Genomic DNA, 25660 nt, shown 5'->3' on the forward strand with positions numbered 1-25660 from the left:
TGGTGTAAGTACCAAGTGGCAGCTATTATTACTGTTACAGTCTTTTTGTTATTCTTCTTGTGTCATTGGGCTATGTGACATTTTTTGGAAGGGGCCAGAGTCTCAGGTCTCAAGTCTCGCCTATCCCCTACTCTAACTTCATGTCACTTCATTTTTATGGAAGGTTAAGAAAGGAACAGATTTATTTTGGTGAAAGTGCTTTATAAACTATAAAATGCTTTAAATGACAGCAGTCTTTTAATGGAACATTTTTGTTAGATGTGAAGAATTTCAGATACAAAAGCAATAGATAGGATTGCACAGCAGTTAAGACTACAGTTGATGATCAATAATGAGAGAATGGGATGAGACCATATTCAAGATTCTTATTTGTTTTATGGCTTTGGACTGAAATCAAGAGGCTTCTTCCTCTGAAAAGAGCGTCCCATGTGGGTTCTTGGGCTTTTTTTTTTTGAGACTCTGTTGCCCAGGGTGTAGTGCAGTGGCACAATCTCGGCTCACTGCAACCTCTGCTGCCCAGGGTCAAGCGATTCTCCTGCCTCAGCCTCCCGAGTAGCTGGGATTACAGGCTCCTGCCACCATGCTGGCTAATTTTTGTAGTTTCAGTAGAGACGAGAGACAAGGTTTCACCTGGCCAGGCTGGTCTTGAACTCCTGACCTCGTGATCCACACCCCTCGGCCTCCCAAAGTGCTGGGATTATAGGTGTGAGCCACTACGCCTGACCCTTTTTCTTAAAGTAGCAGTTCCACTTTCTAGTTTGGTCCTCAAGCCTTATGTCACCTATGGGCAGCAGCTTTCATTTCAGATAAGCAGTCTACAAGCTGATATTTTTGGCAGAAAACCACCTTCTGGGTAATAGGTTTGGTATCTGAGGGATTCCTGTATCTGCTGTCATTCACTGACCTCATCTGTCTTCTGTGACTAAGTCTACATTCACCGCTGAAGTGCATGCTTCTTGAGAAGTTGTTGTGGGTATACTTCCGGTTCTCTCTGTGACTTTGTGACTTAAGCAGTAGAAGCATTTTGTACCTTGGGTACATGCTCCTTCCCATTACCTCCCTACTGACAGGTGCTGTCACAGTTAGAAAGTTCTGGAAGCTCCTCAAAACATAGACTTAAAATAATAATTATAATTAATAATAGTAATTAACTTCCGTCACAGGTGAGTCATCTATAAGAGATTCCATGGTAAGTTTCTTTTAGTTACCTCTTAACATTTCCTTCCTTACTTACTCAGCCTCACTCATCTTAAAAACGTAAGTTGCATTTAAAAGAAAATATTCTTAACTTTTGATAAGAGCAGAGAGTTTTCCTGTCTTATATTTAATGCAGGTAGATGGTTGTTATCACAAAGTTAATTTTTTCTTTAAGCCACAAAGAAAAAAAGTGGTACAGTGTTTTCTAAAGTAGACTGGTATCTGTAATTGTGTCAATACGATATTTTTGCTTTTAAATTCCTTCAATACTCAAACAGTAGCTTATCTCTATGAAATGTTTCCTTTTTCCTTGTCCAATAACACATGGGTGGGAAGTTCAAACCTTTGTACTTTTTCTTTGAAGCAATTGCCCTAAGCCGGGAAAAGCTGTTTTGTCAGCAAGAATTTTGAGTATTTTCTCTTTTCCCCTGATCAAGTAAGATGTGTGCTCATAAACAAGATATACAACTGTCAATAATTATCTTTTCAGCAAATAGAGCCAAAGTTAATTTATTAAACACAGCCAGCTGTTCTCCTAGTTTTTCCCCGTGACATACTGCCCAATTATTTCACATTCTTGTAATGTAAAATAAACACATTACGTCTGTTGAGATACTGCTGTGGTTATTTATTTTTCAAAATTTAATAAGAAGGAGGATGATGACCTTTCCTCTTAGGACAGGAAAGAAAATCAGACCTGACAGTGATACATGATCAATTTTCACAACCATGAAAATATTCCAGGAAACAAGCAGTTTTCTGTGCACTTAGGCGATTGCAAGCTGGCCAGTGAAACTCTTTCAGATCTGAATTAGCTGCCCACTTACTTGAAAGGTCTTATTTGCTGTAATTTTGATAACCATGCATAATTATATCAACTTTCTTTCCTCATCGAATTCCACTACAAATCCCAGACCTAAAGGTTCACATGAGTCTGTTCTGGATGCAGAAAAGAAAGAACTTGAGGAGTCTGAAAACAGGTTTAGCTGAGGGATGTGCCATGGTAAATTTGCTCTGTGAAACTGAGCCAAATCAGTTTCTTTTCCTACATCTGCATTTCTCATAAAGTCACAGGCAACGTAAACAGGTTCTCTCACCCAACATTGTAATAACGATGGAAATGCACGATAAAGTTAAAGACGACATTGGCATATATATACCAAACAAACAGACACAAAAATCTGTCAGCAATCCTGGGGGAAACACGAGGCTTTCGGATTCTTCTTTCCTATTTCTCTACTTGCATTCTTGGCTTTGGCGTAAGAAGAGCTCTCATAGCCAGAGGCAGAACTCTATTGTGTCCACTGGTGTGGCTCAGTCAAGGGCAGCAATGTTTGAAGATTCACACGCGTAACAATATTTATAATTGAAAAGAAAATTCTAGATTTCATACAGACATTGCAAATTCTGTGGCAAAAGGGAGAAAGTAGTTAAACAAGCAGAGAGACAACCTACAGCTCTCCTCTGAGAGGTGAAAGAAAAAAATATTTTTTAGTATCAATCCTCAATAACCTCCAATTTTCATCTTTACAGATTGTTAGCTTGAATCATAGGTGTTGTTTGAGGAGGATGGATGCTGGGGAGAGGAACGGTTACTGATTTCCAGATTTTTAAAAACGCAATGCAGGGAGAATTCTGAGGAGGGAAGCATGATGTCTGGATTCACTATTTTCTCCTCTCCGAGTGGTGGCTTGGTGATGAGAAGATACAGCTTTGTCATTGTCACACTCTTTTTTAGGAGTTGCAGCAGAAAGCAATCATTGTAAGCAAGCTTCATGAAAATTAGTGGGGAAGAAAGAAGATTGGCAGGATATTGGCCAAACTGTTGAAATTGAACCCTGGGAAACAGAGATATGTACATACTAAAGTCAAACTTTGACTAGGAAGGTTTGGATTGTCAAGGCTCACGTGTGAGATGTCAATCTTGGTCCTATTTACTTAGGATGCAATTCAGGTTAAAGTTAGACCTGGGAGATCCAATGAAAAATATACCTGAGCCCAATTAATCCAGATCTAAAATTATTACTTTCAATTCATTACTATTATGGATATATATGTTAGGAATTATTAGCAGCAGAGTGAATCAGTATGATATTTTAAGAATTATGCTTTCATGCTTTTAAATTCTATATAATGCATATCCTAATATTCACTTAAAAACACTCTCTTTGCAATACTGTTAAGAATTCTACATTTTTTTTTTCATTTTTATCTTTCTAACTTCTCCTTATCATGACATTGTTGGCCAGATCCTAAATAATTTTAGATATAAGCAAAAGTTTCCTTTCATGAGCAAATAGAATGCTAGGTCTCTTTGGAAGTATATTTATACATTTTATCATAAAGTTTAATTTTGGTTGTGCATTTGTGTTTGTGCTGTAGATTTCAGGATTATGGTTGCTTTCCTACCCAAGTGAAGATTTTTTCCTTTGCTGTAACAGCCAATACCCTTCTTTAAAAATTTTCAGTAAATAGATTTCTACACGTTGCTAACATGAATAAACAACTTTCCTTCTACCTCGAAGTTTGTCATTTCATCTGTCAGTCACTGAAAATTACCATATGTTGGGGGTTGACACCAAGACAAAATATTCAAACTGTTAAGCCCTATGGTTCACCTTTTCCTACAGGGTATTTTTTGTTTGTTTCTCTCCTTATTGTCTTTTTTTTTTTTTTTTTTAAATCTTGGCCAAAGCATTCAAGAAATCCTTGATGTGGGAAAAAATTTTATTGTGGTTAAGACCTACTCTTTCCAAGGATGAAACAGCCAGTAAAGATCCACCAGAATGCTTTCAGGCAGGCAGCGACGATGGCTTCCAGCTCCCAAGCAGGCAGATCATCTGTGGTCTACGCCCTCCTCTCTGTTTACTGAAAGCCAACAGTCAGTGGAAAAAGCACTGCTCCGGCTTTCATTTCTGTTAGAACAGGGTCTTTTCTCCCACGATGGCTTCTTGGCCTTCTGAGAGAAATGTCCAATAAGCTGGCTTGGCACACTTCAGTGGAGGATTTGGTACTTTGAGAGAAGAGAATAGCTCAGCTGTCAGTTCTTAGTGAAATATAAATAATTCCAGAGAGGAGCAGAAGAAAAAATTAACAGTCCATTCTGAGTCTTTGTCATGAAGGTTCCACAGGCCAACTTTTTAACATGTCCTCTGAGATACTGGCCTAGCAAGGCCCTCCATCCTAGTTAAACCAGATGCCAGCAGAGATGGAAAGGGTCCCTGGAAAGAGAGCTGTTTCTTTCCACTTCATTTCTCACTCTCTTTCCTGATGGAATTTCAAGAAGGTTAGTATGCTGAAGATGCAGACAGAAGCAAACTGGTCAAGAATGCTCCAGGAGATCCCAGGAACCTCAGACTGACCGTCCTAAGGCAAGAAGGCCCTCAGAGGAAAGGATCTCATACCAAATACTGTACATTTCTGGAGACTTCGGTTGCAAATGACAGAAACCTAAATCAACCCAGATTAAGACAAAATTACACAAGCAAACAGAGAAAAAATGTTTTGTGGAAGTCCACACGTGATTGGATCCTGGGATTTGGAGGCTGTCTTCAGCAGCATATGCCCTTATTCTCCTGTATTCACAGGCAGGCCCTCAGCAGCCCTGAGCCAACATAGATCTCTGAACTTGTGATCTCAAAGAAAGATGGACCATCTCTTTCAGTAGCTCTGTCAAGGGTCAAGAGAGGACTCTGATTAGGCTGATCTGAATCATATGCCCATACCTAAATCATTCTTAGTGGCCAGCAAGCTAGGTGGCCGGAATTGAGTCAAATGTCTATTCCTAAGGCTAGTGGGGTACTGGACAAAGATGGGGACTTAGGGATCACTTGAATCACTTGGAATGAAAAGTATCATTGAAGATTCAGGGAAGGAGAGTTTGTTTTCTAAGGCAGTATGTATCAGACACAGGAAAAAAACACATGTCCTCTGCATATGTGGAAACATCTTGATGGGGTATTCGTTGGAAGATACACCTTGATGGGGTGTCTTGGTGCTCCAGGAAGTAGAACATCCCACAGGAAACTTGTATAAATCTTAATGTCAATTGGAAAGTGGAGCTGTGGATTGGATTTTGAACACACTGCGTATAAAGAAATTTCATTGCACTTTTACTATGTGATCGGGTCCTGAGTGAGACTGTAGACTCAGTTATGTTTGGATTTGGGGTTTTCATCTCTTGTTACTTTGGCCCTGCTTTCTTTCCCTTTCTAACACTATCCATGAGAACACTTACACTTCCCAAGCCATTTGACCCCGATGTCCCACATCTAGGCAATGACATGAATATTTTACCCCTCATTCCCTCCCAAAATGACCTGCCCTATGCTTTAAATGCTAAAGGCCTTCAGGGAAATTGATGACAGATATCAACTAAAATGTGCATTATTTGTAACCAAGTAAGATACTATGGACATTTTAAGAAGAATCAGACCTTAATCTTGTGGCTTCTGAACTTTGGGATTTTTATTGGAGAGAGAAAGAAAGGGCTGGGGGCAGGAAGAGAGAGAGAGTGAAAGAAAGAGAGAAAGAAGAAGAAAAGGGAGGAAGAAGAAGGAGGAGGAGAAGAGGAGGAGGAGGATCAGGGAAGCAACACAGGCTTCAGAGATGTCGAGGAAGAAAATAGGAGAGGAGGAAGAAGAAAGGAGGGAGGAGAAAGGAAAAAAATTAAGGACTGGTTTGGGGTTTTTAACAGTTTTATTTTGCCAAGTTAAGGACCTTAAAAAGCCACAACAAAACTACTATTTAATACCATGAACATGTTATAAAAGAGAAGATATTTTAACACCAAAATATTTGGAAAGAGTTTAGTTTCATATTACAAGAAACTCTCTTAAATTAAAAGAATTACATTGTTTTTTGAAAACTTACTGAAATGTCGTGAATTAGCCAGAGATCACTTAATGCTTTATCCAAAGCAGCCCTTGCTAAAGATGAGTATTTGGGTACCACAGCCTTACCCCAGAGAGTCTAATGGTGGAAGTTGTGGGGCCATGGCTCATCAGTGGGATAATTTTATGCCACTGTGCCCTTGTACCTCAAGATATAGACTCCTCTATCTATAAAGGCCTGACCTTGATACTAGGCCACAAATTCTGGTAGAATTTATACACATCATCATCATCCCTAATGGAGACCTTTCCGCACTCAGCACAGCCTACATTTTACATAGAAAGGAAAACCAAGACTCAAGAGGTGAAGAAATTTGGCTAATGTCACATTGTGCACGTAAATAGCATAGCCAAGACAGAACTTTCACAAATTAGGACCTGGTTGGCACTCAGACTGCAATCAGAGAGTCTGCCTCTGAAGACTGAACGGGCCCCTGGGTAAGCCCAAGTGGCAGGTGGGCAGAGACGGCTATAGGTGATGGAAAGGAGTCCCAACTGGCTGGCAGTACATTTCTGCAAAAGGAAACAATGTTGTGGGAGAGCCTTCCAGCCTGGCCATCAGGGTGTTGTGCTTGGGATGTGCGGCCGTGAAAAGGACCCAGACTCATATTGTGGACTTGGCAGTGTTGAGACAGTTTTCATGAGGTCAAGAGAAGACCCTTCTCCCAGAAACACTGTGTTACTGAGCCAGTTATCAAGACAGGGGCTCCCTGGAAGAAAGTCAGGCCCCAAGATTCTAGAAATGAGGGGTAAGATAAGCAAGAGCAAGAGGGACTTTACTGACTTCAGAACATCAGCACCGGTGATTGTTGTACAATGTAATTGTAATATGAAAATTAGAATGTTAGCAGTGGAAGGAATGCTCCACATTGTAAACATGAGAACTGAAGGGAAAAAATGTGTAGGGTTTTTTTTCCCAGTGAAATGGCTGTTGTCTTTCATGTTTTCTCGTTCCTTGAGCTGCATTGCTGACACATATTAACCACAGTGTTAAGAAAGTCACGTTTGGATGCAAACGTGTCCATGGAAGCAATGTAAAAAGTAAAAGAAGAAATGTTGGTGAAATCATGGAGAAAGACATAGACTGGCTCTCAGGAGAACTGGAAATTAGTTGAATGGAGAGGAGCAGGGCTTTGTTGAAACACTCATCAAAGAAATCTCAGCATTAAGCCTGGGCAGAGGAAGAAGAGTAATTGGAACTGAGGAAGCTCGAAATTCAGACTGTGTCAGTCAGGATGGAGGTTTAACCTTTGCAGCTACTCAACAGATTTGAAATCTAGTGGAACCATGAAAACTTGCCAAGTCAACTAAGAGACACTAAGAACAAATTAGGCCTAAAACATTACACGGGGCCTGAGGCTTGGATCAGGATTAATAGGACTCTTTTAGAGATTCAAGAGACCAAAAGAGAAACTCAGACTGAGTCCCAAGGAAATCACAGAATTACCCAGAGGGCATAATCCCCACTAAGATGAAAAACAGCAGGGAAAGACTACAATTCCTCAGTGTTTAAGATTGTCAGAAGTTTATACCTCAGGATTAACTTCCCATTGCAATAAAATTTAGTTATGTCATTTCTAAACTGATTAATTTCAGCTCAGAGTGAGTGGGATCAGAAACTGTGGCTCTGCCCACCTACTTCCCCTGTAACATAGCAGCCCCCTGGATATGGGAAATATTCGGTGAAAATATCAGCAATCGAAACAATGAAATATCTCTGTGACATTAATCACTAAATGTTCATATCTGTTATGAAAAAAACAATACTCTTAGCATGGGCATTACTGGAAATTCATGAAATGAACCCTTTTTTTTGGGTCAGTGTTTACTACAGTCCTGATTGTTTCAGAAAGAAAACTTTATGATAGGAAATCAAGAGCGTTTCTCCAACTCCACGAGCACTGCAATAACAGGAAACAAAACTTCTATTTCTGTAGTTTTCCTGATAAGAACTGAATAGTGGACTTTTTTTGAAGGCATGTGGCAAATGCTGTTTAAGACATATAAATTAATGTCTATTGCACAGGCTTGGCTGGGTGACTCACGTTGCAGCTTCTATTTCTGGTGGAGGAGACTCAGATACATTTGTCATGCCTCCAGTAAATGGTAAAAAATGACAAATTGGCAGAAAAGACGTTGTTGCTAACAATGTGGCCATTTCAGGCTTGGTCATTCACTGGGGCCACTCTGTCCCAAGAACATTTTAGGCTGAATGTGAGGCACAGCAAAGCCTAACTTACTAAGCAGTTGGACCCAATTTCTAGTGGCCTCCTAAGACTACTGCAGTTCAGATGGCCTCCAAGAGTAGACAAAACGATAGAAGGATGTGCCAGAGTATGCAAAGAATGAGGAAATGTGGCCCCGTCTGCACTTCCTTGTTCATGCTTTCTGTTCGCTGGAAGCACAAGATGGAAGCAGAGATATTGGTAAAGAATGATGGGGCATTCCAATATTGAGACAATGCCATGAATAAATGTTCATAATAAAGGTCAGATGCTTGGAGGTCAAAGCAAAATCAGTTGAAGAGTTGCCAGCGACTGTTTATAGTCTTGAGAGCTTCATTCCTCCAGCATGAGAGCTCATGAGATCTCCAGGCTCCCCTCAACCAGATGTTCCATGGAAATTAACACCCCGTGGCCTTAAATGGGATCTTTCTTTGAATATGCAAAGCAGTGGTTTACTCAGTTAGTTCAGAATATATTTGCTAATTACAAATTATGTAATTCAAGTACAATAGCTAGCTGGTCTGTTACAATATACTTCCCCAATTTTCCACAAGTCATGTTGTAATAGCAAACATAATTAGGGAGGTATGTGTGTGTCATTTTAAAGTTTATCCTCTTCAGCAGCTTTGAAAAGGACAGGAAAGTGAGGTCAGAAAGCCAGCAGGCCATTTAAGACACAAATCTCTCAAAACACACCATCTGAGCATATGTTGATATGGAAATACGGACATTGAGAGATTCTTTAGGTTATAATGCAAAGGTTCTTTTGTGATCATGATTTTCAGCTTTTTAATCACGACAACTGATTACTGGCTTCCTTGTTTGCTAAGATAATATTGATGTCATTCCTTGTTGACATGGCTCAGAGAAAAGAATTTTTAATATTTGATTAGGTCAATAATTGTGAAATATTACTGAGACTATCCAAGTAGAAGAGAGTGAGATGAGTACCTTTGCTGAATGTCTTACTGCTGCAATTAGTAAATAACTGTAAAGATGCAAAAATCACATATCTCCACACCCAGCTTGAGTCACTAACATTTTGCTATATTTTGTTATGTATTTTATTTTTGCCTGTTCTAGACCACATTTATCCATATTTTTGCATCCTGCTTTTATTATACTTAACTTTAATACCATAAGCAGGTTACTAGGTTATTAAAATTCTATGTAAAGATCACTTTTATAAACGAAAGATACTCTCATACTATGTAGATATACCTGATTGACACATAAAGATTGTTTGCAGTGATTTATTTCCTTCCTTCCTTCCTTCCTTTCTTTCTTTCTCTCTCTCTCTCTTTCTTTCTTTCTTTCTTTCTTTCTTTTTTCTTTCTGAGTAGGAGTTTTGCTCTTATTTCCCAGGTAGGAGTGCAATGGCTGCAACCTCTGCCTCCTGGGTTAAAGTGATTCTCTTGCTTCGGCCTCCCGAGTAGCTGGGATTACAGGTGCCCACCACCACACCCAGCTAATTTTTTTTATTTTTAGTAGAGATGGGGTTTCACCATGTTGGCCAGGCTGGTCTTGAACTCCTGATCTCAGGTGATCCACCTGCCTCGGCCTCCCTAGTGTTTCTTATTATAAATAATTTCGTGTAAAACATCATTGAAAATAAACCTCTTTTCTTATTACTTACAATTTCATCGAGATTCTTAGGAGTGATATCATTAGATCAAAGGTGTAACTCTTTGGAGCTATTGATACTTATTGCCAAATTGCTAAATAGAAAGGTTGTTACCAGTCTATGCCCCAACAGAAATTGACGAAGGTACAAAAGAGAATGCCTTTAGGCTTCATTAATTTAGTCACGGTCCTGTGAGAATTTATGCTTATGGTAAACAGAGCATTGGTTAAAGATAAATGATTAATATATTTTTGTTTAAGATAAAATGAAGGCAGAAGACATCCTTAAAATGCTAATAAATGCTGGGAATTTAAAAAGATCTGCTAGGAGTGTGCCAGTTTTCCCGATGTCCCAGTCTCTCAGTGGGGGATGTTCCTCTCACATAGAAGCAGCCAGGAGGAACATCTCTCACCAAGAGACCGGACATCGGGGAGACTGGCACACTCTTAGCAGAGCTTCAGAGGGAAGGCTTTGAGAATGAGTGGAGGGAAGACACAGAAGCTGGGCTGGAGAGGGAGGAAGCTGAGAACTCCACATGGAGCTACCATACCCTGGCATTGTTCCTAACCCCCAACAACTCCTGCAGAGGGGGTGAGTTCACTGGCAAGGGGCAACTAGCTTTCACCATGGGCCTCTGGACTGGAGGAGACCCCTCGACCACCACAGATTTTTGAGTTGGCAGGGAAAGCTGCTTAGAGAAGTAGGGGCAAAACTCCAGCCAGGGTGGAGCCCACAGTATTTGGTAGTGGAGGACGTCCAGAGACACCCTCCTCTGTAGGCTTGACTTGCTCCTATAGGAGACTTTAGCCCTAGGGAAACTGGTCTGTGTGTTGCAGGACGATCTTGCCCAATGAGAAGGAGCCAGTCTGATCTGAGCACCCCCGAGTCTGCTGTTGTCACCTGGAGCCCCAGCCTGGCCATGCCTGCTTGCAATGCAGCCCCCAGATACCTCCCGGGGGCCCGCATCATAGTTCCTGTGCTGGTGGACTGTGTGCCTGACCAGCAGAGTGCTCCCATAGAGTGCCCCTGTGGACAGGCACTAGTCCGCTTGCACCCTGCCCCCATTGCAGCCTCTTCCATACCACCTTGCCTACAGACACTCGCCCAAGGCCACCCCCTACATTACTTTGCCACCACGTGTGTGTGAGTGCATGTGCACCATGCCAAGCCACTGCTGCGAGGTGCCTGCCCTCCTTCCTCCTGTCACACTGCCATTGTCATGGGTGCATTTGCAGGCATGGAGCCTGCCAGCCCCACCGCTGCCAGCACCTCACTCCTGGTGGGAAGCAAGGCATGGAGAACAGTGGAACTGCCCCAAGCCTAGAATGGCCACTATGAGCCATGTGAATGAACACAAAGGGTACACACAGTCCTGCACCCACCAGCACCCTGTCCCTGTGCTAACATCACCACTGCACTGATGTGAATGTGTGCAGAGTTGCTGGTAGGGTCCCTGCTCCCCCTGAGCCCTACTGCCACCACCACCATTGGGAAGGCCCAGATGGAAGCCAGCACCCTGGCACCAGGTAGCCCTCAGCTGCACCAACAAGCACGCACCCTGGGACACTGCCACTGCCACTGCTGCTGGCACATATGAACAAGAATGGATCCTGCTGCCTCGCCCTACAAAGTGCTTTAGCTGGCACCACCCATCAGAATGTTGTGACCAGCAGTCCCAGAGCACCTTGGCCCCTCCAGCACAGCAGGTTCCTAACCTCAAGGAGGCAGAGATCAAATCCAGGGCCTAATACCAGGCTCCCAGAGTTAGAGCATGCAGTACAGGAGTCCTGAGCAGAGACTTGCCCCCCTAATATCTTCCAGTAAGGAAGCCAGTCAACTGAACCCACCTTATACCACAGTTATACCCCCAAGGTCATCAAATAAGATTAAAAAAAAGAAAAAGGAAAACCCATCCAAGGTACAGCAGCTTTAAAGACTGAACAAATATCGGCCCATAAAGATAAAGAACCAGTGCTAGAACTCTGACAACTTAAAAAGGCACCATATCTTTTTTTTCCTCCAAACAACTGTACTAGTTCTTCAGCAAGTGTTTTTAACTGGGCTGAGATGGCTGAAATGACAGAAACAGAACTCAGATTATAGACAGGAATGAAGATCATTGAGATTCGGGAGAATGTTAAAATTCAATCCAAGGATATTAAGAATCACAATAAACCATACAAGAGCCAACAGACAAAATAGCCAGTATAGAAAAAAGTATAACTGACCTTAAAGAGCTGAAAAACACTAGACAAAAATTTCATAATGAAATTGCAAATATGAACAGCAGAATAGACCAAGCTGAAGAAAGAATCTCAGAGCTTAAAGATTGGCTTTCTGAAATAAGACAGTGAGACAAGAATTGTCAAAAAAAGAATGAAAAGGAATGAACAATATCTTCAAGGATTTCAAGAATTGTGGAATTACATAAAGAGACTGAATCTGTGCCTACTGATGTCCCTGAAAGAGATGAGGATGGAAGCAACTTGGAAAACATATTTCAGGATATCTTCCAGGAGAACTTCCCCAACCTGGCTACAGAGGCCAAAATCCAAATTCAAGAAATGCAGACAAACCAAGCAAAGTACTTCACAAGAAGATCACCCCCAAGACACATAATCATTAAGATTCTCCAAGGTCTAAATGAAAGAAAAAAAAATGGTAAAAGCAGCTAGAGAGAAAGGACAGGTCACCTAAAAAGGGAAGCTCACTAGTCGAATAGCAGACCTCTCAGCAGAAACCCTGCGGGCCAAAAGAGATTAGGGGCCTATATCCAACATTCTTTAAAAACAGAAATTCCAATCAAGAATTGTGTATACAGACAAACTAAGCTTCATAAGCTAATAATAATAATAATAAGAAGAAGAAGATCCTTTTCAGACAAACAAATGCTGAGGGAATCTGTTACCACCAGACTTGCCTGACAAGAACTCCTGAAAGAAGCACAACATATGTAAAGGAAAGACCATTACCAGCCACTACAAAAACACACTTAAGTCCACAGACTAGTGACACTATAGAGCAACCACACAAGCAAGTCAGCATAATAAACAGCGAAAGTCACAATGACAGGAACAAATCCACACATAACAACACTAACCTTGAATGTAAATAGGCTAAATGCCCCAATTAAAAGGCACAGTGTAGCAAGCTGGATAAAGAATAAAAACCCAATGGTATACTGTCTTCAAGGGATCCATCTCACATGCAATGAGGCCTATAGACTCAAAATGAAGGGATGGAGAAAAATCTACCAAGCAAATGGAAAATTGAAAAAGCAGATGTTTCAGACAAACAGACTTAAATCAACAAAGAACAAAAAAGACAAAGAAGGGCATTCCACATGGTAAAGAGTTCATTTCAACAAGAAGACCTAGTTATCCTAAATATATATGCATCCAACACAGGAGCACCCATATTCATAAAGTAAGTTCCTAGAGACCTTCAAAGAGACCTAAACTCCCACACAATAACAGTGTGAACCTTCAACACTCCACTGACAGAATTAGATAGATTACTGAGGCAGAAGATTAACAAAGATATTCAGAACAGGAACTCAACACTTGACAAGAGGGATCTGATATCTGGAGAGATCTACAGAACTCTCTACCCCAAAACAACAGAATATATGTTATGCCATCTACACGCTTGGACTATAGCACAGTAAAAATAGAATTCCATACAAAGATCATTGTTAAAAACCATGCATTGGCCGGGCGCGGTGGCTCATGCCTGTAATCCCAGCACTTTGGGAGGCCGAGGTGGGTGGATCACGAGGTCAACAGATTGAGACCATCCTGGTCAACATGGTGAAACTCCGTCTCTACTAAAAATACGAAAAATCAGCTGGGCACGGTGGCGCGTGTCTGTAATCCCAGCTACTCAGGAGGCTGAGGCAGGAGAATTGCCTGAACCCAGGAGACGGAGGTTGCCGTGAGCCGAGATCGCGCCATTGCACTCCAGCCTGGGTAACAAGAGCGAAACTCCGTCTCAAAAAAAAAAAAAAAACCATGCATTTACTTGGAAATTAAATATCCTGCTCCTGTGGGTAAACAACATACCAGAATCTCTGGAACACAGCTAAGGCAGTGTTAAGAGGAAAATTTACAGCACTAAATGTCCATATTAAAAAGTTATTAAGATGGGAGAGAGATCCAAGGTGGCTGATCACTAGCAGCTCGGGCTCATAGTTCCCAGTGAAAGCGCAGAGAACGAGAGGACGCCACACTTTCAGACGAATATTTGTTGCTCACGGACCAGGAGATTCCCAGCAGAGGAGCCCCACGTGTCGCCAGGGCGACTTTTGTGGCTGGCGCGGCGGTTTTGCTGGTGCCTTAGCACGCCAGATTTTGGTGCAGAGTCCGGAGATTTCCGGGCAGAAAAGCACCATCAATCTTAACACCGCTGTTTTGGCCGGCGCAGTGGATTGCTCAGATTTCGGCGCTTGGAATCAACAAGTTTGACGTCTGCTCAGAGACCTAGTTAGAAAGTCGGTAATTACAAAGACAACAGACGGATAAATATATAATGAAGAGAAGAAATCAGTGTAAAAAGGCAGAGAATACTCAAAATCAGAATGCCTCTCCCTCTACAGGGGATCGCAATTCCTCATCAGTAATGGAACAAGGCTTAATAGATTACGAGTGTGTTCCAATAACAGAAGCAGGTTTCAAAACGTGGGTGATAAGAAACTTCTGTGAATTAAAAGAACTTGTTCTAACCCAATGCAAAGAAACTAAGAACCTTGAAAAAAGGTTTGACTAAATGTTAACGAGAATGGACAATTTAGAGAGGAATATAAGTGAATTGATGGAGCTGAAAAACACAACACGAGAACTTCGCGAAGCATGCACAAGTTTAAACAGTCGAATTGATCAAGTAGAAGAAAGGATATCAGAAGTCGAGGACCAGCTCAGTGAAATGAAACGAGAAGACAAGATTGGAGAAAAAAGGATGAAAAGGAATGAGCAAAGTCTCCAGGAAATATGGGACTATGTGAAAAGACCTAATTTACGTTTGATAGGTGTACCTGAATGTGATGAAGAGAATGAATCCAAGTTGGAAAATACTCTTCAGGATATCATTCAGGAAAACTTTCCCAACCTGGCAAGACAGGGTAATATTCAACTCCAGGTAATACAGAGAACACCACAAAGATATTCTTCAAGAAGACCAACCCCAATGCACATAATTGCCAGATTTATTAGGGTTGAAATGAAGGAGAAAATACTAAGGGCAGCCAGAGAGAAAGGTCAGGTTACCCATAAAGGGAAACCTATCAGACTTACAGCAGATCTCTCAGCAGAAACCCTACAAGCCAGAAAAGAGTGGGGACCAATATTTAACATCCTTAAAGAAAAGAACTTTCAACCCAGAATTTCCTATCCAGCCAAACTAAGCTTTATAATCAAAGGAAAAATTAAATCCTTTGCGAACAAACAAGTACTTAGAGAGTTCACCACCACCAGGCCTGCTTTACAAGAGCTTCTGAAAGAAGCACTATACATATAAAGGAACAACCAATATCAGCCTTTCCAAAAATATATCAAAAAGAAAAGAACATTAACACAACGAAAAATTTACACTAACTAATGGGCAAAACAGCCAGCTAGCATCAAATGCCAGTATTAAAGTTATATATATTCTAATCGGATAAAAAGCCAAAACCCATTGCTATGCTGCATCCAGACCCATCTCACATGCAACGATACACAAAGACTCAAAACAAGAGAAGGAGGAAGATTTATCAACCAATCAGAGAGTAAAAATAAACAAATAAACAAAAAGCAGGAGATGCAATTCTCGCCTCTGATAAAGTAGACTTTAAAGCAACAAAGAGCAAAAGAGGCAAAGAAGGACATTACATAATGGCAAAAGGATCAATGTAACAAGAAGAGCTAATGATTTTATAGATCAACGAGACAGAAAATTAACAAGGACATTTAGGATTTGAACTCAGACCTGGAACAAGTAAACTTAATAAACATTTATAGAACTCTCCACTTCAAATACACAAAACACACATTACCACCTCACACCTATTCCAAAAGTGACTACATAATTGGAAGTAAATCACTCCTCAGTAATCGCATAGCATTTCATAGGTTTAAATGAAATATTGGTTGGCTGCTCGTTTGTTATTTTCTTCCCTTATTCCTTCCTGTTTACATCAAGTATAATTATTGGTATAAAAGAGGTTTTCCATACCCATTACTAAACTGCATTCTAGCCTGGGCAAGAAAGCAATACTTTCATTCTCTCTCTCTCTTTCTCTTTCTTTTTCCTCCTCTTCTTTATTCTTTTTCTTTCTTTCTTTCAAAAAAAAAAAAGTTATTAAGATATAAAATTAATAATCAAACATCACAACTAAAAACTAGAGAAACGAGCAAATCAGCACCGAAGGTAGAGGAACACAAGAAATAATCAAAATGAGAGCTGAACTGAAGGAGATTGAGACATAAAATACCATTCAAAAGATCAACGAAGCCAGTAGCTGGCCATTTGAAAAAAATTAATAAGATAAATAGGCTGCTAGCTGGATTAATATAGAAGAAAAGAGAGATTAAAAAAGAACAATTAGAAACAACAAAGGAGATATTACAACTGACCTCACAGAAACACAAATAACCAACAGAGGCTATTATGAACACCTATATGCACACAAACTACAAAATCTAGAAGAAATGGATAAATTCCTGGACGCATACACCCCCTCCCAAGACTAAACAAAGAAGAAATTGAACACCCTGAACAGACCAGTAATGAGCTCTGAAATTGAATTCATAAATAAGTAGCCTTATCAACCAAAAGAAGCCTTGGACCAGAGAGATTCACAGCTGAATTCTAGCAGATGAATGAAGAAGAGCTGGTACTGAAAAGTTTCCTACTGAAACTATTAAAACAAAATAATGAGGAGGGACTCTTCCCCAACTCATTATGTGAGGCTAGCATCATACTGATGTCAAAACCTGGCAGGGACACAACAACAAAAAAGAAAACTTCAGGCCAATATCCTTGATTAATATAGTTGCAAAAAAAAAAAAAACCTAGCAAACTGAATGCAATGGCACATTAAAAATCTAATCCACCACAATCAAGTAGAATTTATCCCTGGGATCCAAGGTTGGTTCAACACACGCAAATCAATAAATGTGATTCATTACACATACAGAACTAAAGACAAAAACCACATGATCACCTCACTAGATGTAGAATAGGTTTTTGGCAGAATTTATCATTCTTTCGTGTTAAAAACCCTCAACCAACTAGGCACTGTAGGAACATAGCTCAAAATAATATGAGGCATCTATGACAAATTCACAGCCAACATCATACTGAATGGCAAAAACTGGAAGCATTCCCCTTGAAAACCAGCACAAGACAAGGTTGCCCTCTCTCACCACTCTCACTCAACATAGTATTGGAAGTCCTGGCCAGAGCAATCAGATAAGAGAAGAAATAAAGGGCATTCAAGTAGGATGAAAGGAAGTCAAACTATTCCTGTTTGCAGATGACCTGGTTCTATATTGAGAAAATCCCATTGTCTCTTCTCAAAAGATCCTACATCTGATAACAACTTTAACAAAGTTTCAGGATACAAAATTAATGTACAAAAATTACTAGCATTCCTATACATCAACAACAGCTAAGGGGAGAGCCAAATCAGGAAGGCAATCCCATTCACAAGAGCCACAAAAAGTATAAAATACTTAGGAATATGGATAACTAGGGAGGTGAAAGATTTCTACAATGAGGATTATAAGACACTGCTCAAGGAAATCAGATATGACACAAACAAATGGAAAAACATGCTATGCTCATGAATAGGAAGAATCAATATTGTTGAAATAACCATACTGCTCAAAGCAATTTATAGATTCAGTGCTATTACTATCAAAGTACAAATGACATTCCTCACAGACAGAACTAGAAAAAACTATTCTAAAATTCATATGAAACCAAAAAAAGAGCCTGAATAGCCAAGGGAATCCTAAGCAAAAACAACAAAGCAGGAGGCATCACACTACCTGACTTCAAACTATACTACAGGGCTATAGTAACCAAAACAGCAAGGTACTGGTATAAAAAGGGACACATAGACCAATGGAACAGAATTTCCCAGAAATAAGTCCATTGATAAAAAAGAAATGGGGTCACGCCTGTAATCCCAGCACTTTGGGAGGCCGAGGAGGGTGGATCACGAGGTTAAGAGATCAAGACCATCCTGGTCAACATGGTGAAACCCTGTCTCTACTAAAAATACAAAAAATTAGCTGGCCATGGTGGCGCGTGCCTGTAATCCCAGCTATTCAGGAGGCTGAGGCAGGAGAATTGCCTGAACCCAGGAGGCGGAGGTCGCGGTGAGCCGAGATAGCACCATTGTACTCCAGCCTGGGTAACAAGAGCGAAACTCCATCTCAAAAAAAAAAAAAAGAAAAGAAAAGAAATGGGGAAAGGACTTTCTATTCAGTAAATGGTGTGAGGATAACTGACAAGTTATATGCAGAAGATTGAAACTGAGCCCTTCCCTGCACCATACAGAAAAATCGACTCAAGATGGATTAAAGACTTAAATATAAAACCCTAAACTATAAAAAACCCTGGAAGACAACCTAGGCAATACAATTTTGGACATAGGAACTGGGAAAGATTTCATGATGAAGACATCAAAAGCAATTGCAACAAAAGCGAAAATTGACAAATGGGATCAAATTAAACTAAAGAACTTCCACAGAGCAAGAGAAACTATCAACAGAGTAACAGACAACCTACAGAATGGGAGAAAAGTGTCACAGGCTATGCATATGACAAAGGTCTAGTAACCAGAATCTATAAAGAACTTCAACAATGCAACAAGCAAAAAACAATCCCATTAAAAAGTGGGCAAAGGATGTGAACAAACACGTCTTAAAAGAACATACAAGCAGCCAACAAACATATGAATAAATGCTCAGTATCACTAATCATCAGAGAAATGCAAATTAAAACTATGATGAGATACCATCTTACACCAGTCAGAATACCTATTATTAAAAAGCCCCAAAACAACAGATGCTTGTAAGGCAATGGAGAAAAGAGAATGTTTATACACTCTGGTGGGAATGTAAATTAATTCAGCCACAGTGGAAAGTGGTTTGGAGATTTCCCAAGGAACTTAAGACAGTTTCACCATTCAACCTAGAAATCCCATTATTGGGTATATACTCAAAGGAAAATAGATTATTATAACAAAAAGACAGATGCACATGTATGCTCATTGGCATATTATTCACAATATCAAAGACATGGAATTGACCTAGGTGCCCATTAAAGGTGGATTGGACAAAGAAAATATGGCACATACATACCATGGAAAAATATGCAGCCATAAAAAAAGAATGAGATCGTGTCCTTTGCAGAAACACGGATGAAGCTGGAGGCCAGAATCCTAAGCAAATTAACATAGGAACAGAAAACCAAATATATCATGTATTCTCATTTATAAGTGGGAGCTTAACATCAGGTCCCATGGACATAAGGTGGGAACAATAAATACTAGGACAAATAGATGGGGAGCCAGAGAAGAGGGCATGGGATGAAAAACTACCTATTGGGTACTATGTTCACTACCTGGGTGCAATGTACCCATGTAACAAATCTTCACATGTATTCACTGCATCTAAAATAGAAGTTGAATTAAAAAAAAAAAAAACAACAGTAGGAAAAAAAGAGAGCCTGATGCAGTTCGCTGAAGACACCAGGCACATCCCTACCTTGGGATTTTTCCATTTGCTGTCTCTTTAGCCTGGAACATTTTGCCCAGATGCCATCCTGGATCCATCCCTTGCTCCCTTCCTCCAGGTCTTTGCTCAGAGGGCACCATCTCAGCCAGGCATCCTGGCATAACCCTATTTAGAAGTGCAGCCACCAACCTCTCCCCACTACCAAAGTCATTCTCTTTCCCTTTTCCTGCTTTATTTTTCTGCATTGCACTTATTACCATGACTTTTGTTTGTTTGTTTTACTTAGTTACTTTTCTCTGTTTTCTCACAGGAGAGTATGTGCTCCTTGAGAGCAAGGGTTTTTGTCTGCTTTATTCACTGTCGTATTTCCTTTACCTAGAACAGTGACTGGTACACAATAAGGTTTTACTTACTATGTCCTTGTTGAAGGGAAGAATGACACATTCTTCTCAGCACCACATCACACCTACTCTAAAATTGACCACATAATTGGAAGTAAATCACTCCTCAGCAAATGCAAAAGAATGGAAATCATAACAGTCTCTCAGACCACAGTGCAACAAGTTAGAACTCAGAATTCCGAAACTAACTCAGAACCACACAGCTTCATGGAAACTGAACAACTGGCTCTTGAATGTTGACTGGATAAACAATGAAATGAAGGCAGAAATAAAGATGTTCTCCAAAACCAATGAGAATGAAGTACAACATACCAGAATCTCTGGGACACATTCAAAGCAGTGTCTAGAGGAAAATATATAGCAATAAATGCCCACATGAGAAGCAAGGAAAGATCTAAAATCGACAACCTATTGTCAAAATTGAAAGAGCTAGAGAAGCAAGATCAAAAAAACTCAAAACCTAGCAGAAGACAAGAAATAACTAAGATCAGAGTAGAACTGAAGGAGATAGAAACATAAAAAACCCTTCAAAATATCAATAAATCAGGAGCTGATTTTTTGAAAAGATCAACAAAATAGACAGACCTCTAGCCAGATTAATAAAAAAGAAAAGAGAGAATAATCAAATAGATGCAATAAAAAAAAACGATAAAGGGGATATCACCACAGATTCCACAGAAATAAAACCATCATCAGAGATTATTACAAACAACTCTATGCACATAAACTAGTAAACCTGGAAGAACTGGATAAATTCCTGGACACTTGCATCCTCTCAAGCCTAAACCAGGAAGAAGTCAAAACCCTGAATAGACCAATAACAAGGGCTGAAGTTGAGGCAGCTATTAAGAGCCTACCACCCAAAAAACGCCCAGGTCCAGATGGGTTCACAGCCGAATTCTACCAGACATACAAAGAGGAACTGGTACCATTCCTTCTGAAACTATTCCAAACAATCCAAAAAGAGGGAATCCTTTCCAAATCATTTTATGAGATCAACATCATCCTGATACCAAAACCCAGCAGAGACTCAACAAGAAAAGAAAAGAAAACTTCAGGCCAATATCCATGATGAACATAGATGCAAAAATTTTCAATAAAATACTGGCAAACTGATTGCAACAGCACATCAAAAAGCTTATCCACCATGATCAAGTAGGCTTCATCCCGGGGATGCAAGGCTGCTTCAACATATTTAAGTGTATAAACGTAATTCACCACATAAACAGAACCAAAGACAAAAACCACATGATTATTTCAATAGATGCAGAAAAGGCCTGCCTTTTTTCAGGGCTGCCCTGCCCAGCGAGGAGGCAGCCTAGTCACTGTCTGCCTGCAGAGGCATTGCTGAGCCGCTGTGGGCTCCGCCCAGCTGCCGTGTGTACTTCCCTGCAGTCCTGTTTATGGGGGTATAGATAGAACTGCCTTGGCAACAGCGGCCTGCCTCTGTAATGGTGGACTCTCTCTTGGCATTGGCGGACTACCTCGGTAGGGGTGGACTGCCTCAGTAATGGCGGACGCCCCTCCGCCACAGAGCTGGACCGTCAGGGGTTCAGCTGTGCTTGCTGTGAAACTCTCAATCCAGAGCGTTTCAGATTGCTGGTTTTTGTGGGGGTGGGACCGGCCGAGCCTGATCACCTGGCTCCCTGCCTCAGACCGTTTTTTTTTTTTTTTTTTTCAATTGAACGGGCAACTGTATCTCCCAGGCGTCCCAGTCACCAGTTGAAACAGTGCCCGGATTTGTGTGATTTCTTGTTCGTAGACCCACTGCGCCAGCTGAAACAGCCGCTAGAGACTCGTGGGGCTTTTCCTCCCGGGGGAATCTCCTGGCCTAGCTCCCTGTTTCAGCCCCCTTTTAATCAGTTGAATGGGTTACTCTGTCTCCCAGGCTTTCCTGTCACCAATTGAAAAGGTGCCCGGATTTGTGTGAGATTTTGTGCAGAGACCCGCTGCAGCCGCACTGGGGGCTTGTGGCGTTTTTCACCTGGGAATCTCCTGGCCTGGCTCCCTGTTTCAGTCAGCTTTTTATCAGCTGAATGGACTTATCTGCCTCCCAGGCATTTCAGTCACCTGTTGAAAATGCGCCGGGATCTGAGTGATTTCCCCTGCGGCAACCGCAACCCACTGCGCCGGCAACCGCAACCCACTGCGCCCGCCGGCAGCCCCCCGGAGATTCGGGGTGCTTTTTTGCCTGGGAATCTCTTGGCCTGGTTCCCTGTTTCAGTCAGCTTTTTATCAGTTGAACGGGTGACCGACCCTGTCTCCCAGGAGCCCCAGTCACCAGCTAAAATGGCACCTAGGCCTGAGTATTTTGTGTGGAGAGCCGCTGCGCCGGCCAAAAAAGCGGCACAGGCGACCTGTGGGGCTCCCCCACCCAGGAATCTCCTGGTCTGTGTGCAATAAAAATCCGTCTGGAAATGCCAGTCCACTCACCCTTCGCGCTCTCCCTGGCAGCTGGAATCCTGAGCTGCTCCTCATCGGCCATCTTGGATCGGGACTCCAATCTCTGTTACTTCTAAGGTAAGATGAGGTCCAAGTGGCAGAAGTTGAAATGGGTTTCTCTTTTTTTTTTTTTTTGAGACGGAGTTTCGCTCTTGTTACCCAGGCTGGAGTGCAATGGCGCAATCTTGGCTCACCTCAGCCTCTGCCTCCTGGGTTCAGGCAATTCTCCTGCCTCAGCCTCCTGAGTAGCTGGGATTACAGGCACGCGCCACCATGCCCAGCTAAATTTTTGTATTTTTAGTAGAGACGGGGTTTCACCATGTTGACCAGGATGGTCTCGATCTCTTGACCTCGTGATCCGCCCACCTCGGCCTCCAAAAGTGCTGGGATTATAGGCGTGAGCCCGAAATGGGTTTTTATGCCTATTATCGCTATGCATATTCATACGTATGGAAAATTCTTATTGGCCACTGCCAAAAGGCTTTTCTAAAATACTTTGTAGTGCATGGTTGCTTGGAAACATTGAGATCTCAAAATAAATAGTTCTGCCTTGTCCAAATGTGTACAAATTTCACTAAACATAGATACATAGACTCCTCCAAACCTGTAAGGTTGACATCGTAAGGCCTGCCTCAAATGCATTTTTGGCAAAACCAAAGTCTTTAATTATCTTAAAAAGAGTAACATGTTAGAAATGTGCATGTGATTATCCCTTTAAAACACCATAAGAATATAAAGACGGCCTTCCTCCTGACAGTACTCGGGGACCACTCATCTGAGTGTTTGGAAATCTACGAGAATTTGCTGTTAGTGACAGGTATAAATCACTCTCCAAGCACTTGTGTCTCACTCTTTCCATCCTTGGATTTGACCAATAGTACAGAGCGAAATGTTATGTTCTTTCTAGTAATCTGTGTCCGTGTTGCCACTGATAATAACCTGAATGGTAATTTGGCCATTGTACCATTGCACAAAGGCAAGCTCAGGATGCCCTGCTTAGATCTGTCATGTCCACTGTCTTAAGAAGCAGATGAAATAATCAAGTACCCATGGAAGGTCTCGAGAGATATCCATGTGGATCAGTCCAGGGCTGAGAGAAGAACCTGGGTATGCTTATCATAGTTCAGACAAAAGAAATGACAGTTTTAGTATTTCTACCAAGACTTCTTTTGGTACAGTTTTTAAGGGACACTGACATAGTATTGTAAAACAAACTGAGCTTCATCGATACATGTTACCATTTTTAAGACACCCTTTCTAGTCTTATTTATCTCATATAGTATGCTAGATAAAAGGCAGATAAACTTTCCCACTTATCTAAATTGAGATGATTTGTTTTGGCACCAAATACAATTCGCAATTGCGATGTTGCTCTGGCATCTCGTCTCATCTGGGCTGTCTTGTCACTTTTGTCCATCCCTACTTGGAAATACTTGGAAATTCTTATTGGAAGTTGAAAATAAAGGGCTCTTTCTTTCCTTTGCTTCCAATCAAACTTCTGAGTTTCTTTCTCTCTGTTTATCTGTGAATCTCATGGCCTCAGACTTTAAAAATGGATGTAATTTGAATTTAGGGCTGACTCAGAAACCAAGTAAGCATTGTCTCCAAACATAAAGTCATGTTTCTTTGCAAGCAAAGCTAGCTGTTTAGCTGGAATCTCTTTCTATGACAATCACCCCTGGGTAACTAACAACTGAGACATATAACATTTTTGAAGATCAATTTTTGTTTTCTCACTCCATGTATTGACATTTTCAGATGTTCTCTTTGAAAAATAGCTTCAGGACTGGACAAGGAAAATGTGGCACATACACACCATAGAATACTATGCAGCCATAAAAAACGATGAGTTCGTGTCCTTTGTAGAGACATGGATGAATCTGGAAATCGTCATTCTCAGCAAACTGCCATAAGAACAGAATATCAGACGCTGCATGTTCTCACTCATAGGTGGGTGTTGAACAATGAGAACACATGGACACAGGGAGGGGAGCATCCCACGCAGGGGTCTGTGTGTCGGGGGCTTAGGGGAGGGACAGTGGCAGGTGGGGAGTTGGGAAGAGATAACATGGGGAGAAATGCCAGATACAGGTGATGGGGAGGAAGGCAGCAAACCACACTGCCATGTGTGTACCTATGCAACAATCTTACACGTTCTTCTCATGTATCCCAAAACCTAAAATGCAATAAAAAAAAGAAAGAAAGAAGTAACTAACCTATGCAACAATCTTACACGTTCTTCTCATGTATCCCAAAACCTAAAATGCAATAAAAAAAAGAAAGAAAGAAAGAGATTGAGCTGCATGCGAAGGCTTGTTGCAGACAGTATCTTAAGAGAGCCAACTGTTTCTTTCTTTTTTGACATGTGAAGTGATTACACATGATATAAACTGCAAAGGCAATGTTGCAGTTTGTCTCAAGGAGGTATATTTGTAAGTTTATTTTTGTCAAGCAGTTAACCTTCTGGGGAAAGTGCCCTGTAGGCTAAACATTTTCTGCTCTTTCTCTAATTCTTTAAGCAAATAAAAATGCCTATTTGAGAATATCTATCAAATTCCATAATGGTAGGGATAGGTGGGGAAAGAGGCCATAGGGTATGAAATCGATGATTATTATTTATTAGTATATATACTTGGTACTTGCAGGTGGCATTTCTAGAACTTGCCCATCTGGCTGTCAGAGAAATTCAGTTGGACAATATTGTTTCTCCATTATAGGACTCATGACACTGGATGCTCTGATATTTGTTGTTAGGTCAACTTCCAGTCAACTGGCAGGACCTACCATTTGGGGTTAACTTCTGGTTTGTCAGTACCTCATAGAATTGGTTATATTAGAACTTTTTCCCCTGTCTGATCATGAACATTTTGAAAACTTTTATTTGCACAGGGATCATCTTTAAGTTGGAATCACGTGTTGTCGACATTCTATGTGTTATACTAACCAGAAAACAACTGCTCAGTTAACTATAATTCAAGTTTTATGCCTCAGCAAGTCTTCTCGGGAGCCTTACAAATAAATACATTATATCATTTAATGCTGAAATCCTTGCAAAGTTCAGATACTCCCTATAGAGAGCTTGATGTATTTTAACACTCTGTTCATCTGACTTCTTGTGTTCTGAGTCTAAACAGATTCTGATTGTCATTAGTCACTA

This window comes from Aotus nancymaae, unplaced genomic scaffold, assembly GCF_030222135.1.
Source record: "Aotus nancymaae isolate 86718 unplaced genomic scaffold, 86718_ANA_hifiasm-v0.15.2.pri h1tg000051l, whole genome shotgun sequence".
Lineage (NCBI taxonomy): Eukaryota > Metazoa > Chordata > Mammalia > Primates > Aotidae > Aotus > Aotus nancymaae.